This window comes from Geotrypetes seraphini, chromosome 1 (genome assembly GCF_902459505.1).
Source record: "Geotrypetes seraphini chromosome 1, aGeoSer1.1, whole genome shotgun sequence".
Classification (NCBI taxonomy): domain Eukaryota; kingdom Metazoa; phylum Chordata; class Amphibia; order Gymnophiona; family Dermophiidae; genus Geotrypetes; species Geotrypetes seraphini.
This window is the reverse complement of record NC_047084.1, coordinates 164,582,343-164,595,041: the sequence shown is the minus strand read 5'-3', so window position 1 is coordinate 164,595,041 and position 12,699 is coordinate 164,582,343. Positions and strand designations below refer to the sequence as shown.

Sequence of the window (12,699 nt, the reverse complement as noted above, 5' to 3'; positions counted from 1 at the left end):
ACCTGGAGAAGGAGGACGTCCTGGCGGGCGGCGAGGGAGTTCGTGACCTCCCCGCCGAACAGAAGGGGGAAGCCTCGAGGGAATACCGCGGTTCCCTGCCAGACCCCGATCCCCAAGAGGCCACATCTAGCGACCTCGAAGGGGTTGGGGAGCGCCTACGCCCCGAAGAGCCCTTGGGGGAAGCCCCCGGGGTCCGAGGCACCGAGGCACGTCCCATCCGTCTCGGCGAGGAGTCTCTCGAACCCCCTCTCGCGGGGGACCGAAACAGTCGAGGGTTGTCGAGGCGGAGCTCCGAGACCCGCAACGACTCGCCCTCGAGCAGCGAAGAGCGACCACGTCGTCGAGGAGAACCCCGAGCACGTTTGGGCTTCCTCGGACGACGCCTCGCCCGAGGCCGGCCTGAGGGCGAGGAGCCCCGTGAGGACCTCGAGGAAGAGGACGATGATATTCTCCTCACCCGGCGCACCTTGTCCTGAGGTCTAACGCTCCTCTCAGGTTGGGTCCCCGAGGTCGAAGCCGAGGGCAAGGTCGGAGTCGAGGTCGGGGCCGTCCCAGCACCCGAAGTCGAGAGTACCGAGACCGAGGCCGCCGAGGCCGGGACCGTCGAGGCTGGTGCAGTCGAGGCCGAAGCCTGCTGCAACTGCTCGATGGCTCCGGACAGCTCCGAGGTAATTAAGGCTCGGAGCAAGTCTTGGAAAGCCGGGATCCCCATCATGGCCGGTAGATCCGAGGCCGGGGGGTGCTCACTGGAGGGCGACCTCGGTCTTGAGTATTCCCTCGGGGCACTAGGTTTGGCTACCTTGGCCTGGGCCGAGGACGACCCACCCGCTGTCGAGGAGCCCGAGGATGGCTTCTTCATCGATCCTGGGGCTGAGGACGGAAGCGGGGACTTACCCGAGGCAGGCTTGGACGGAGCAGCAGGCTTCGATGAAGTCGAGGGACGCGGTGAGGTCGAGGATCCCGAGGCCGAGGTCAAGGCCGGGGCCGAAGCCGAGGCCTTCCCCGCCGCGGAGTCGACCGCGAAAAGCTCCGCCATCCTGGCACGGCGTCGGCGGAGCGCTCTGGCCAGGAAAGTCGAGCACCTGTCACAAGAGTCTGTCAGATGCTCGGGCCCTAAACAGAGCAAGCACCACCGGTGAGGATCGGTAATAGAAAGCAACCGATCACACCGGGTGCACTTCTTAAAACCCGTCAAGGGACGGGACATGAAAACCCAAAGGCCGGAAACAAACAACGGCCCACGGCCGCGGCTCACGGGAGCCCCCGGAGCTGAACCGAAGAACAAAAACTTTTTTTTTTTTTTTATAAAACAAAAAAACGATTGACAAATTTAAATAAAGCACAGCGACCGAGCGAAATCACCCAGACGCGGTGACAGAAGGCAAAACTAGCAGAGCTCAATTTCCACAGGGCTTCTGGCTCCGCGGAAAAAACTGAACTGAGGACCATGAGGTGGGGATGCGCCCTCTAGTGGGCAAGAAGGCATGCACATGCGTGGTGCAGTGTAGCAAACTTGAAACTTCAATCAAGTTTGCTTGAAAAGCTGTCCGCGCTGGGGCTCCGTATATGACGTCACCCACATGTGAGAATATCATGCCTGCTTGTCCTGGGATAACAGGGAAAGATACAGCAGATGTCTTCGAAGAAAGAGCTGCTGCAAACAACGAAGGTCTGATGAGGATCGAGGTGGAAGTAGTAGAAGCAGGAGGATCCTCGGTAGGAGTCGAGGCCGAGGCCTCCTTTGAAGTCGAGGGATTCCATCTCGAAGAGCTTGTCCACCAAAATACGACGACGCTTGAAAGCTCGAGGCTGAAGCGTAGCACAGCGCTTGCACGATCTAGGATGATGTTTCGGCCCAATGCACTTGAGGCAGCGACAGTGTGGGTCCGTAAGAGAGATTGCGTGCTGGCACTCGCTACACTTCTTGAAGCCCGTGACAGGCCGGGACATAGAAGTGAAAATAGCCGCCGCAAGATCGAAGCCCTCGGGCTGCGGCCAAGCGGCCTGTCCTGGAAAACGGACGGAAGAAGAAAATTTTTTTTTTAAACTGAAAATAAAATAAAGAAGAACAGCGATTTGTGAGGAAAAAAGTGACAAACCGCAGTTCAGAGAAGGCACAAGTAACGAAGTTAATGCAGAGAATCAAAGACGGACTTCTCGGCTCCACGGAAAACTGAGAACTGAGGAGATGCGCCCTATGCTGGGCGGGAAGGCACTCGCGCATGCGCGGTGCAGGCGACTCGAAACTTCTTGTTTCTTCAAGCAAGTCTGCTTGTGAGGCGTCCGCATCCGGGCTCCGTCGATGACGTCACCCATATGTGAGAACAGGCTGCCTGCTTGTCCTGGGATAAGTGACATATCCCTGATATAAAACAGGTTTATAACTTAAACCACTCTATATCCAAATTTAACCCATTAGGCGTAAGAGTTTTCCAGTTATATATAAATCTCTGTTCTTTCCTTTCCAGGAGTTTAGATAAATCTCCAGGATAATCCTTAATCTGGAGCAGAACTGTGTATCTTAGATCTTCTACAGCATGGGCTTCCTGCTGGGCAATGATGGTCCCTATAATAACCACAGTTAGGTGTTATCATCTAATTAAAGGTTAAGTGATCTGAGCACTTTACTATTAAATTAGAAGATTATATATATAATCTTCAGCTGTGATAGATTGGCAATATTGTGTAAAGAGTTTAAACATATCACTCACGTGGAACAATGCATTGAGCTTTTTGCAGAATGAAAGCACCGGTACCATTGGCCTTTCTGCCTGTACCATCGATGCCACATCTTGCCTCGGAGAGGGTGACCTGGAAGAGGATGCACACCTCGATGTAGGGGAGGCAAGACGCAAGAGAGGTCATCGCTTGGTCATCGAGGGACTTGATGTAAGAGTGACCTGCGAGACTTGTTGGGAAGCTGGCGGCTTCTTAGCTGGCTTACCAGATGATGTGATGTCTCCCGACACCGGTGACAATGTCTTCGATGCTGAAGGCTGTGGTGTCTTCTCCGTGTCCATGCAGTCAAACAGTTTTTCTTCTTGAAGTCTCTGGCTCTTGATGGAACATTTCTGCAGGGTAGAACACCGCACTCAAGAATCTACACGGTGTTCCGGGCCAAGGCACTGTAAGTACCAACTGTGAGAGTCAGTGATGGAAATTGGCCACTGGCACCTGCAGCACTTTTTTTTTAAACCTGTTAACGGCCGGGACATTAACGGAAAAAGCGCCTCAGCCAAATTAAACTCAGTGACTGAGAAAAATGAAAGGGCCTCGCAGGCCGAAGCACACAAGGAGAAAAGGGGGCGGGGAAGTGTCTACTTTTTTTTATTTTTAGAATTGCCAGCGGTCCATCGTGCCTAGCAGTCCACTCCCACAGCGGCCCTTAGGTCAAAGGCCAATGCCCTGAGAATTATAGAAACTGAAAAAATAAAATTGGGGCAAAAAATGCTGACTGTAGCAGGTGCCAAGCTTTGGAATGCGTTGCCTGGTATTCTACGATTTTGTGATGGCAGACTGAATTTTAAGAAAATGTTGAAAACACAATTATTTATTAACTAGTCTTTAAGCCCATTATATTAACGGGTGCTAGAATAGATTTGTGTGTCTGTCTTTCTTTCTGTCTCTTTCTCTCTCCTTGGCCGCTGTATGTCTGTCTGTCTTTGTTTTGGTGTCTGTCTCTTTTAATCTGACTCTGTAGCCCCCTGTCCTTCTCTGTGTGTCTTTTTTTCTGTTTGTCTCTAATCTAATCTAATCCTTAGGTTTGTATACCGCATCATCTCCACGTTCGTAGAGCTCGACGCGGTTTACAGTAGGAGAAATAGGAAGGAACTACAACAGAGGGTTAGAGGTAGAAGTGTGAAGAAAATTTAGAGAACTTGGGATGCCAAGATATAAGAGTTTCCTTGATTCCTAAGTTGGAGGGAGGCTTACATTTTTTGAGAAAAGCCAGGTTTTCAGATGTTTGCAGAAAACTTGGAGAGAGCTCAAGTTCCGAAGAGGGGAGATAAGGTTGTTCCAGAGCTCAGTGATTTTGAAGTGGAGGGAGGTCCCTAGCTTTCCTGTGTGGGAAATGCCTTTTAGCGAGGGGAAGGATAGTTTTAATTTGTGGGAGGATCTGGTGATATTAGGGTTTGAGGAATTCCAAGAAAGAGGGATAAAGGGAGGGAGGATACCATATAGGATTTTGAAAGTTAAACAGGCGCATTTATAGTGGGCCTTGGCGATTATCGGAAGCCAGTGGAGCTTGACCAGGAGCGGGGAGACATGGTCAAATTTACTTTTAGCGAAGAAGAGCTTGGCCGCGGCATTCTGAATCCGTTGGAGTCTGTGGAGGTTTTTCTTAGTTAGGCTTAAGTAGATAGAGTTGCAATAGTCCAGTCTAGAGAGGATGATGGATTGGACAAGGAGGGTAAAATGTTTTTGATGGAAGCAGGATCTAACTTTCCTCAGCATGTGAAGGCTGAAAAAGCATTTTTTTACCAAGGATTGGAGATGGTCATTGAAGGACAATGTGGAATCAATGATGATGTCCAAGACCTTGCTCTGCCGCGTCTCTGATGATGTCATCAGGGAAGTGCCAGAGTAAATCAGGGCAGTAGAAGGTCCCGAAGCAGCGTGTGTACAGTACGGCAGACGCTGCTGGAGTCGCAGGTTTGTCGGGACCGCAGGAAGGGAAGGGGGGGAGGCAAGGGAGTAAGTGAGCCAGTCGGATCGCGGGAAGGGGCGGCAAGGGAGTGAGCCTGAAGCCGCGAGTGTGGGGCCGTTTCTGTAGCCGCGCGAGGTGGAGAGCAGAGAGGCTTCTCTGGCGCGCATGCGCACTCTGCCAGCCACATCCCGACAGATCAGGATTCAGGGAACACGGGATAAGAGTGCGCATGCGTACTTAGCATATTATAGATGCCTTCATGTGCTAATGCTATTTGTTATTGAAGCGTTACCGTCCTGTATATGTTGTTATGGGATTTTGTCTAACCATCTTGTAGGATGAATTTGAAAAAGGTTTTAATAATGATACTGTTAATGTTTTATTGTGTTTGTTCTGTCGAATCATGTTTTAGTATTTTTAATTATGTATGCATGTAATTTTGTAAACCGCATAGAGGGGCATAATCGAAAGGGACGTCTAAGTCCATTTATGTACATCTCGCAAGTCGTTCAAAGTTAAAAAGACCCTAAGACATGTTTTCGAAAGAGATGTCCAACTTTTTTTTACTTTCGAAAATCGTCTAATTATACGTCCTGGCGATCTGATCGTCCAAGCTTCTAAATCGTCCATCTTTATACCACATTTCTGTCCAACTTTCTGTCCAAGTCCAAAACGCCTAGAACAAGCCCTGTTGGACGTGGGAGGGGTCTGCAAAGTGATGGATTGAACACCCAGACATGCCACTGCTGTGAACTTCACAAAAAGTGTGCCATGGCTTCTCCTCCCTACAGCTCCCTTATAGGTCACGGTGAGCCCCCCAAACCACCTCCAGAATCCCCTAGACCCACTTATCTACCACCCCAATAGCCCTTATGGCTTCAGGAGCCACTTATGCGCCAGTAAAAAAGGGTTTTGGGGGTGTATAGGGCAGTGCACATGTTTAAGTATCAATGCAGTGATTACAGGGGCTTATGGGCATGGGTCCTCTTCTCTATGGGTCCCTAACCCACCCCCAAGATGACTTAAGCTGCCTCCGGGCTGGACGACTAGGCTTTCCTATGCCATGCGGCCAGATGATGATGCTCTGGAGGCTGAAATTTAGAGTTGTAAATAAAATTTTGTATGGGGTGGTGTGTGGGGGTCAGTGTTATGTGTTTGAAGTAGAGAGCTGCACGGGAACGGGGACGACGGGAATCCCGCGGGACCCGCGGGCATCCCATGGGGACGCCCCCTAGTGTCGCGGGGATCCCGTAGGGACGCCTCCGAGGGTCGCGGGGTTCCTGCGGGGCTGGATGTACTCAGTCGCGTGGCTCTTCTTCTCCCTACTTGCTCTGCTTGCAGCACAGAGCCGAACGGAAGTCTTCCCGACGTCAGCGCTGATGTCGGGAACACTTCCGTTCGGCTCTGTGCTGCAGGCAGGGCAGGTAAGGAGAAGGAGAGTAGCCTCGCGGCTCGAGTGGCTACCAAGGGAGGGGGGTGGTCCGCCCCGGGTGCAGCACAGCCGGCCAGGTCCCCTTACTTTTGTGGCGCTTCCCCGACCGACCGACAACAGCCCCGGTCCGACAAACCTCCCTGCCCTGTAGCCGCGAATCTAAATTACCTTCTTACAGCAGCTGTAAGAAGGTAATTTAGATTCGCGGTTAAGGGCAGGGAGGTTTGTCGGACCGGGGCTGTTGTCGGTCGGTCGGTCGGGGAAGCGCCACAAAAGTAAGGGGACCTGGCCAGCTGTGCTGCACCCGGGGCGGGAGAGGAGGGGGGAGAAGGATGCTGAAAGCACTGGGGAAGACAAAGGGGTGGAGAAGGATGCTGAAAGGCATGGGGAAGATGGGGGGGAGAAGGACGCTGAAAGGACATGGGGAAGACGGGGGGGAGAAGGACACTGAAAGCACATGGGTAAGACAAAGGGGTGGAGAAGGACGCTGAAAGGACATGGGAAGACGGGGGGGGGTGGGTGGGGTGGAGAAGGACGCTGAAAGGCCATGGGGAAGACAGAGAGGGAGAAGGACGCTGAAAGGACATGGGGAAGACAGAGGGGGGAGAAGGACGCTGACAGGACATGGGGAAGATGGGGGGGGGAGAAGGAAGCTGAAAGGAAATGGGGAAGAGAGAGTGGGGAGAAAACGCTGGCAGGGAAGAAGACAGATGCCAGACTATGGGGGGAGCGGAGGGAAGAAGATGGGTGCCAGACCAATTTGGAAGGGGGGAGAAAGGGAGAGGCACAGTAACAGAGCAAATGGAAGACGCAGAAGGAAGAGAGACTGTGGATGGAAGGAATTGAATGAAAACAACAGGAAAGCAGAAACCAGGCAACAAAGGTAGGAAAAGAATTCTATTTCTTTTTTTTTTTTTTGCTTCAGGATAAAGTAGTATATTAGTTGTGTTGATAAAAATTTATAAACATTAGAGGCTCTGGTAGAAACCCGTTTACATAGCATGTATTCTTCCCAATTAATATTTCCAAATTAATAAAGCCTTTTTGCTTATTTGTAAATGGGTTTCAACCAGAGCCTTTAATTCAGTAGCATAATTAAATGAAATAACTATTTCTGAAGTTTATAGGGACGGGCGGGGACGGAGGGGATTCCTCACGGGGACGGGTGGGATTCCTCACGGGGACGGGTGGGACTTTGGCGGGGACGGGTGGGATTTCTGTCCCCGCGCAACTCTCTAGTTTGAAGTGCTTATCTGGTGAGTTTAGGTGGGTTTTTGTGACTTAGACCGTGTTTTACATCCAAGTTCCGTCTAAGCTCTGTTGTAAAACTTTTGGTTTTACATGCTGTACGACTGTCTAAGCCGGCCCATGTCCCACCCAACTCCCGCCCTCGACACACCTCCCAAAACGCCCCGTTTAGCTTTGGACGTTGAGTGGCACTATGAAGGCCTAAGTCGTTTAGAAAAACGTCCAAAACCCGTTCTTATTATTGGCACTTGGACGTTTTTGAGAAATGTTCGTCCAAGTGCCGACTTAGGCCGGTTTTGGACGTTTTTCTCTTTCGATTATGAACCCCATAGTTTTTATGCGGTATATAAATTTTTAAATAAATAAATGATAAATAAAATAAAAGCACAACTTAGCTTTGCGGAAAAGAACTGAGGTACTACGTCAAGCGGGAAGGCACTCGCGCATGCAGGCAGTTTGTTAACTTTCTTAAATTGGAGATACACTTTTAAAGCTGTCTGTATCGGGGGCTCCATGGATGACGTCACCCACATGTGAAAATATGCTGCCTACTTGTCTTGGGATAAACTATAGATTTAACACATTTAACAGAACACCAGGCAGGAGGGGGAGAAGGGCCGATGAGGTTGTTTCCCTTTCTAGTGCGGCTGTATAGTTAACTGACTGACAGCGCACGGGGATCTGAGGCCACTCCCCTCGTAGTATATAGAAAAAGTATTGACTAGTCAGAGACAAGTGTAGAAAAAGAACACTCACCACCGGTCTCTACTTTAAAGTATTATATTTAACACAGAGGGGTATTAGTGATAGTATTTAGATTGATCTCTCTGTATCCTGCGTATATTATTGGCTAAACTGCAGTTCCCCAGGTTTGCAGGCCACTATACTAACCACTAGCCTACTCCTCCATTCTTATTATAGAACAGCAAATTTCTATCTGGATCTCCATAGGAGCCAAGGCCATGGGAGAGGGAATGGGCGGGTCAGGGGTGTTCCCTTAAAATGCATGCAGCATTATAGAATTCAGGGAATCCACATCCAACTTACACACCAGGATTTATACCTAGTTTCAGTTGGTGTTAACTCCTAGCACCCAAAAGTAAAGCGTGAATCCCGGTGCTACGCTCTATTCTATAAAGCATTCTAATCCAGGCATACCTATTATAGAATACCATTCAGCACCAAATTCTGAGCGCCATTTATAGAAATTCCCCCATGTTGCCTTGTAAAGTTTTTACACACTGGTACATTTGTAATTCTGCTTTCCAAAAAATGCAATTCAAAATGCAATTTGCAACTTAGTGCAGGGTTAGAGCATGCTTTGTTCATACCAGGCTCCTGCAAATTAGGTTAAAAATACACTTATTTATGTCTTAAATGTTTACATACTTCCCCAGTCTGTAGCGATACACCAGTCCTTAGCTTTATTTCAAGTTTCTTTTCTTCATTTACTTTTATTTTATTTGCTTGGAGAAATGTACATTAATAGAAGCTTCTCATTTGAGCTCAATCTTGACAGGACCTCCTCCTAGACAATAAAAGAAAAAACCTCCACTGATCTGCATCAACAAAACATTCAGAACCAGAAACTGCAATGTGAAACAGTACCTACAAACTGCGAGTTGAAACATAACTATTTGGTTATCTTCAAGATTCTGATATACTGTTGAAACAAAAGTTCAACCCCCCACTGCATTAAATTCCAGATGAATTTCACATAGGCATGTGAAATTAAGAGATTAGGTTCTTACCTTGATAATATATTTTCCAATAGATAGGAATGGTATGCTGAACCTTAGAGTACTCCTTCCATTCTTGTGAGTATACTGCAGAAAGATGTCAAGTTATAGCTTTTGAAACCTCCTTGTCCCAGAAGCCTGCTGCGCCCTTCAGTTCATTCAAAAGCATGCAAAAACTTTAGACAGAGATAGGAGGGACAATGGAAACTGATCTACTCATAACACTATAACAGTCAATAATAAAACTGTAATGAGTAAATGAACAAACAATACTACTGAACAATAACACACATCAAATAAAAGCAACACCTTGAACATTACTGGAGTTCAATTATCTCTTTAAATTCTATTTACTAACCGATTCTGAAACCATAATCCAACTGTAAGAGATGTCTTGGCTATGGAGAGGACCATGAAGTATAAGGCAAAAAAAGAGTGGTGGGGGGGGAGAAGAATTCAGCAAACCATTCCTATCTACTGGAAAAAATTATTATCAAGGTAAGAACCTAATCTCTTTTTCCAGTGCAATAAGAATACTGTGCTGAACCTTAGGGACATACCTAAGCAGTCCCTGAAATCCCAAGTGACAGCATAAGCCTGCTTTCAGTACTGAGGATCCAAAACTGGAATCCTCTTGCACCACCACATGCACACGTAAGAATTTAGTGAATGTGTAGGGAAGACCATGTCATAGTTCTCTCTCTCTTTCATAAGAACATATGAATTACCGCTGCTGGGTCAGACCAGTGGTCCATCGTACCCTGCAGTCCGCTCATGCGGCAGCCCCTTGGTCAAAGACCACTGCCCTAAAACTAGCCCCACACCTGCGTACATTCCGGTTTAGCAGGAACTTGTCTAACTTTGTCTTGAATCCCTGGAGGGTGTTTTCTCCTGTAACAGCCTCAGGAAGAGCGTTCCAGCTTTCCACCACTCTCTGGGTGAAGAAGAACTTCCTTACGTTTGTACAGAATCTATCCCCTTTTAACTTTAGAGAGTGCCCTCTTGTTCTCTCTACCTTGGAAAGAGTGAATAATCTGTCTTATCTACCAAGTCTATTCCCTTCATTATCTTGAATGTTTTGATCATGTCTCCTCTCAGTCTCCTCTTTTCAAGGGAGAAGAGGCCCAGTTTCTCTAATCTCTCACTATACGGCAACTCTTCCAGCCCCTTAACCATTTAAGTCGCTCTTCTCTAGACCCTTTCGAATAGTACCGTGTCCTTCTTCATGTACGGCGACCAGTGCTGGACATAGTATTCCAGGTGAGGGCATACCATGGCCCGGAACAGTGGCATGATAACCTTCTCCCATCTGTTCGTGATCCCCTTCTTAATCATGCCTAGCATTCTGTTTGCCCTTTTCGCTGCCGCCTCGCATTGCGCAGACGGCTTCATCGACTTGTCGACCAGTACTCCCAAGTTTCTTTCCTGGGTATTCTCTCCAAGTACATCAGACATCCTGTATTCGTGTATAAGATTTTTGTTACCAATATGCATCACCTGGCATTCTGAGATATGTCGTGCTGAGGTAATAGCAACCAGAAATACGGTCTTTAGCATCAAGACCAAGAGGGAAGCATCCCTAAGGTGCTCAAAGGGAGCCTTGGTGAAGCTAGACAGCACGAGGTTGAGGTCCCAGAAAGGGAACAATGGCTTAACCTGCAGTCTGATGTGAAGAGTCCCATTCAGAAATCTAGCAACATCAGGATGAGTCCACAAGCCAATCTGTCAAAGGCCAGGCAAATTCCAGCTTGTAGCCTGACCGAATAATGTCTCAAGACCAACTAGTCAGATGAAATGCGAACCCAGGCAAGCAGGAATGCTGAGTGTGCCCTCAATTTGTAGAAGGGCTTCCCTCAACCTGATGTCATTGCGTCTTTTTGGCAGAGGGTGCAGCATGGGAGACGGACAGCTGGTATCGCATGTAGCTGGTATACCTGGGCCGAGAGCCCTGGGAAAATCTCTGCGACGTGGCACTCACATAGGGGAGGGAATGCTGGGAGCCGCAAAAATTAGAGTAATCCGAACCTCTAGAGGTCCTAGGTCTGCTAGTAGGCAGGGTCTTAGGGCAATGGTCCACCACAAAATTCATGAGGTCATCTAGGCCCTTGCCAAACAGGGAAGTACAGTCAAATTGGCCTTGAGTGGAATCACCAGCCCACTGTCTGATCCAGAGCATCCTGCAGGCAGAAATAGAGTTTACCAACACTTTGCCAAAAACTCACATAACATAATAATCAGCTTATATATTTGCCCGACAATATGCAAGGAAATGCTGTTCAAGTGGACATGATTTGGAGCTCTTTTCATGATTTAGATTGGAATAATTATACCAAACTATATAACAAGTATGTTAGATCTTACTATGTTTTGGATTCTTGTCCACCAGAAGTTATGAAGACAGCTCTATTAGATTTTAAACTAAGCTTGTTGAATTATTTAACTGATAATTTAAAGAATGGAAAATTTTTTACCAATAATGGTCATATTAAAATAACTCCAATTCCAAAAAATCATAAAGAATCTTTAGAATAATTAACTACATTCCAGTTGCATCTATTCCATAGAATATCTCGATCAATTTTCTCTTTTGCATGAATCTCAGTTAGGTTTCAGACCTTTGTTTAGTACGGAAACAGTAATTGTGGCTATTTTGGACAATCTACATTTTTTGTTCAGTAAGGGCCTCAAATGCCTTGATCATGCAATTTGATACAAGTTCTGCATTTGATTTAGTGGACCATGGAAAACTGTTACAATGTTTAGATGCTATTGGCATTAGAGGAGCAGTATTAGATTTGGTTTCGGGGCTTCCTTATGTCTCGCACCTATCAAGTTCATTTTAATTTTGACTATTCTGGCATTTGGAGTAATCCATCCGGGATGCTAGGATATATTAGGAAAAGGATTGTAAATAAGACCAATGATATAATACCTCTGTATCACTCTATGGGAAAAAAACAAACCAGATCTTTTTCCTGCCGACTCCTAAGGTGGATCCTAGCATCAATAAAAAGAAATTACTGTATTTTTTGCACTATAAAATGCACCTGACCATAAGACGCACCTAGGATTAGAGGAGGAAAACCAAGAAAAAAAACTCACGAGAACTGATGGCAGCCATTCAGGGAGCAGAGCAGGGCAAGGCTGGAGCGCAAAAAACTCATTCCTGCCTTGTGCGCCACTGGCCACAAGAAACGAGACAGCCATCCAGCAAGGGAGAGGCAGGAGCACAGAAAGCTCGCTCCTGCCGATACACCACTGGACCACCATAATTTAAAAAGGTATCAGGGGGTAGTGGTGTAAAAATTGTTATAGTCACTCTATAAGACGCACAGATATTTCCACCCACTTTGGGGGGGGGAGTGTGTCTTATGGAGCAAAAAATACAAAATGTTCTTACCTTAATATTATCTTTTCCAGTAGATAGGAGTCTCATTCTGGACAAGCGGGTTATCTCCCTAAGGCTGTGAGCCATATGCAGAAGGAATTCACTCTGCATTTTTTCTGTGACCCTCCTACTTTACCGGGAGCTCTATTGTCACTTGCAGTTAGTACCCAAGAGCTCCATCAAAATTATGTGAAAAGAAAATGGGAAACTTCCCAAACCAAGAAACCGTTCTGCTTGAACACAG

The 12,699-nt window shown here is 47.4% G+C and overlaps 1 protein-coding gene across 3 annotated transcripts in view; it reads right to left on the bottom strand.

Moving 5' to 3' along the window:
- Positions 1 to 12,699, bottom strand: part of RBM46 (RNA binding motif protein 46) — a 144,609-nt gene that overhangs the window by 113,198 nt on the left and 18,712 nt on the right. Inside the window, exon 2 of one of the 3 annotated variants that reach the window (XM_033936296.1) lies at positions 8,718 to 8,856. The exons of 1 other annotated variant lie outside the window; for it this stretch is intronic. The gene's annotated coding sequence lies outside the window, so the exon portion shown is untranslated. The remainder of the gene's footprint in view (positions 1 to 8,717; positions 8,857 to 12,699) is intronic. One more of the 3 variants, XM_033937180.1, reaches the window with a different exon arrangement.